Source organism: Arachis hypogaea, chromosome 3 (assembly GCF_003086295.3).
Source record: "Arachis hypogaea cultivar Tifrunner chromosome 3, arahy.Tifrunner.gnm2.J5K5, whole genome shotgun sequence".
Lineage (NCBI taxonomy): Eukaryota > Viridiplantae > Streptophyta > Magnoliopsida > Fabales > Fabaceae > Arachis > Arachis hypogaea.
In genome coordinates, this window is record NC_092038.1 from 122,160,366 (window position 1) to 122,165,007 (window position 4,642).

The 4,642-nt window shown below is 31.2% G+C and overlaps 1 long non-coding RNA gene across 1 annotated transcript; it reads left to right on the plus strand.

Annotated features, from left to right (window-relative positions):
* The first annotated feature begins 778 nt into the window (after positions 1–778).
* Positions 779–3,387, plus strand: LOC112791194 (uncharacterized). The gene is made up of 3 exons (XR_003197168.3): positions 779–1,354; positions 2,108–2,212; positions 3,156–3,387. It is a non-coding gene; the product is annotated as an uncharacterized lncRNA (long non-coding RNA).
* Positions 3,388–4,642: the final 1,255 nt, after the last annotated feature.

A 4,642-nucleotide genomic window follows, 5' to 3' on the forward strand; every position in this document is an offset into this window, starting at 1 on the left:
AACAAAATAAAACTGTTCTCTTTGACGATTTTAAAGAATGGTTTTATAGCCGTTACTAAAATTTGATTTTAAGCAACAATTTTTTAATGTTGTTTAAATAATTATACAAAAGATACGCTTAAAAATCGTTGCCAAAGCTGCTACACTTTAAAATCGTTCCTTTAGATGATTTTAGATAACAGTTTTTATAATATTGCTGTTGAAGTTAATTTTTCATTAAATTATAGTAATAAAATAAAACCGTCCTTTTTGACTATTTTAAAGAACGATTTTATAACCATTACAATAAATTTTTTATTAAGCAATAATTTTCTAATATTTAAATAATTAAAATAAGTTTTGATAAATTAAATTTAAAATAAATTAAGGTTTTTACCAAACCTTATAATTATTGAATATTTTCTTATTTACAATTTAAATTTTAAAAATTTAAAAATAATAAAGTTTTGACTATTTAAATTAGAGTTTTATTTAATTTATAATTATTGAATAATTTTTTATATTTAAATTATAAAAGTTTATAATTATAAAATAATAAAAATTTTATATAATTTGATTTAAATAATTGATATTTTTGTAATTTAATCATTTAAGTTTTATGAATAAAAAGAATTAATTATATCATCTTATAATTTTAAATTAAAAATTCATTGAAAGCTAATTAGTAAACTAATACAATAAATAATATTTTTTAAAAAATAATTTTAAAAAATATTAAAATTTAAATTAATACTCTATATCCTAATTGTATTAAAATTATCCTACTCTAATTAATTCAAAAGTTTCCAAATCAAATCCTAACCAACTCTAGTCACCAAAAAAAAAATCCTAACTAACTCTAATTTTTATCTAACCCTAATTCTATTACACACACAACCTACAACCCTCAGATGCCGCCCCCCAAACCCCCCGCCCCTCTTCTCACATAACACACAACACACCACACACCACACACAAAACACATATACAGAAATGACGAAGAGAGGAAGAGAGGGAGCCGCCGTCACGTCGTCACCGTTCAGCCCACGCCGCCGCCGTGTTGCCACCGAGCCGCCGGTCACGAAGGGAAGAGAGACAGAGGCGCGCAGAGTTCATGAGGGGAGAGAGAGAGAGGCCGAACGCGAGGAGGGAGGGAACCCTCGCCGTCGCTGTTCGTGGAGTCCGCGCCAGTACCGTCGTCGCCGTCGCCGTCGCAGAGGAGAATCCCTGTATCCGTGAGCTGCCGCCATTGAAGCTTTTACTTCTGCTTTGCTGCTTCTGCTGTCACGCCGTTGTCCCTCTGGACGTCGCTGCTTCTGAATCTTGCCCTATCACTGGTTCTCTGCCTCCTCATTGTGGCTCAACCTCTGTTTAGGTAACTCAAGTGTCTCTTGTTCTGTGAGTTTAATTGATTTGGTTTCTGTTTTGATTTGAATATTGATTTGGTATAATGCTACATGTTTTGGTCAATGCCTGTCACTGGTTTCTATTCTGATAGTTGCTGCTATTTTTTGCATTTAATTTGTTATTGATTCAGTAATTTATTGCTATTCTGTTTTTGGTTTTGATTCACTTCTGTGCTGTTATTTAGTGTTTACTGTTTAGTGTTTGCATTCTGATTTTTTTATAATTTCTAATTTGTTCTTGATTTTTGGTTGGGCTACTTTCTGCAATTTTTCATACATAAATTATGGTTAGGTGGATATCAGAGCAGCAACTGCAATTTACTTGGTTGTTATACTTTTACGCGCCTCCACCTGCTCTATCAACTTGTTATAACTGTTCCTTGATCATTGATACTATGCTTTGATTTTTAGGCCAGTATTAAATCATATATATATGGAGAATATATTTTTGGCGTCTGAATTCTGGTATCTAGTATCATTTTAGTGGCCCTATTAATGACAACTCTTCATGTTGGTTTCATAAGTAGAAAACTTAATTTGGCTTCCTTGATATGGCTGACAAACTCATTTCAGCACAAGATGGGAGCAGAATTTTAATTTGCAGTTTATTTAGGGATACCAGCTACTTATTTTCATTGCTACTTCATTGTTTCTCTTCTACAGGTGTAATTCTTGACTTTTTTTTTTTTTATTTTCTTACTGCAAACTTGTTTTCAAAGCAGACAACCTTGGTTGGGAAATATTGTCAATTGCAGTGCCTTCTGCTATGGCTTTGACAGCTGATCCTATTGCTTCACTGGTTGACACAACATTCATTGGCCGAATAGGTATATGTTCCACCATTAACTCCAAGTTTGCTAAGTGTCTCAGCAGAAAATATAAAAAAGGAGATAGCTAGAGATAAGACAAAATGGTCATGTCTCTATTTATATCCATGTATCTGTCTCTTTCTTCAAACAAGTTTGTGTCTGTCAATATTTTTGTGTTTCTGTCATAAGATAGCATAATTTATAACAACTTTAGCATAATTTCTGTCAATATGTTTGTGTTTTTATTTGGAAGATCCCTACTAATATCTTGAAATATGTTCAAAAACACTCATCAAGTTAATTGAGACATGTCTCGAAGGTTTAATTTATAATTTCATTGGTTAAGAGTAGATGTGCTTGTGCTTGTGCAGTTGTGGGTTGCTCTCACTGCAACTTCATGAAACTTTGTACCCACTTGCCATGACATGTCAATAAAAAACAACTTGCTTTTTTCTTTTTCTGTGCTTCGATTTTCTTGCAGGAGCATATTCACACACTATATATACATATCAGAGATATATTTGTATTGAATAGAATGATACACTTGTCCCACCCAATTATTTGGTCTGGAAAATTGTCGTGCACATCATGTGCTTGTGTAATTGTGAAACTGTTGAAACTTGTATCAGCTTACTATATATATAATAATAAGTGACACAAAGGCTGCATTATATTCATAGGAAGAAAGAAATAATGAGTGATTCTGCAGTTTTAGAGTGGCTTAGGCCCTAATAATGAGTGATTCTGCAGTTTTAGAGTGGCTTAGGCCCTATGTTGAAGCCAAAGCCTGGGACTTTGTGGTTGTTTGGAAATATGGGGATGACCCTACTAGCTTGTGGTTCTGCTCTTGTTTGTATATTTGTCATTCATTTTGTGCAATTAAGTTTAGGTTTTTGAGGTATCTATAATACTCTGATCGTACTTTTCTTTTCTTTTTTTCCCCTGGGTTTGTGTTGTGCAGGTTCATTGAGTGGTTGGGTTGTTGCTGTAGTAGGAGCTGTCGTGAAAGCATTGAGGATGCAAAGAAGCTCAAATCTCTTTTGTTTATGATTAGATAATGTTATGACTTAGACTTTTATTATGTGATTTAAAGTATCTTAGTTTATTTGAATTCTAAAATCTTTTTTTATAGGTCACAAATATGTATGAATCTTATAGAATACGTTATAAATCAAATGTTCAATTAGTTTTTTTTAGTGATTTGATTCAAATAGTTGGAATATTAATCTATTGACACTAAAAATTAGTTGGAATATTAATTTCAATGCAATATGAAAAAACTATTGTAAATAAAGAAATATATAATTAGAAAATACTGGTGTCAAAAGTTGCCAAAGACAATGGTGTTAAAATCGTTGTTTAAGGTAGTTACAAAATGGCAATGGTATTAAAACCATTGCAAAAAAAAAAAAAACACCAAAGACAATGCTTTTAAACTGTTATCTTTATGAATAACAAAATTACAACAGTTTAAAATTGTTGCTTATCCAGTTATGGTTTTAAACCGCTACGTCGTGCAAGAGAACAGTTCTAAACTGTTGCCTATCCAGTAACGATTTTAAACTGTTCTTTAAAATTTGTTGTCAAAACCGTTGTCTATGCTAGTAACTAAGGCAACGGTCGTCGTTGCCTTAGATAAAAAACCGTTGCCTATGAGCATTAGTAACGGCCGTATATATCACCCGCATATATCCAGGTCAAAAATCGTTGCCAAAGCGTTGTCTAAAGTTTTAGCAACGGTTTTTCTATCTATGGCAACGGTTTTCGACCGTTGCGAAAACCCTTATTTGTTGTAGTGTACTAATAAATATAATTAATAAATCTATAAAATAAATGTAATTATGTCATAACAAATATAATACTAATTTTTATTCACACACCCAAGATAATGATTATTATTATTATTATTATTATTATTATTATTATTATTATTATTATTATTATTATTATTATTATTATTATTATTATTAACAACGTAAACTAACTAACATTATAAACATATATATACATGTAAAACTAACAATTATCTACAGACATATTATGTTAATATTATCGTTTATTTATTATAAATAACATTAAATAAAAAATATTATTATTTTTATATTTATATTAAAAAATTAAAAAAATACTTGCATAATTAAATTGGTTAAGATAGTTAACAATGTAAAGTTTATGACGATCAATTTTTTTTAATTTTTTTTCTTTTTAGGCATTGTGATTTTTTGGGTTAGTGAAATATTGGAGTTCTGGTGGTATGAAAAAGTTGGGTTGTTGAGAGTTAAGGAAATGACGTTATGAGGAATGAAGGAGGAGAGAAGAAAGAGAGGAGCATCGTTTAATGCCATCAACTCCTCCTCTAGGTGCATGTATGACTCGTGGTCATGGCCACAAATCTGAAGCACAGATTTGCAGACCAATTCCTTGCCATCTAATCTTCGATGGAAGCGT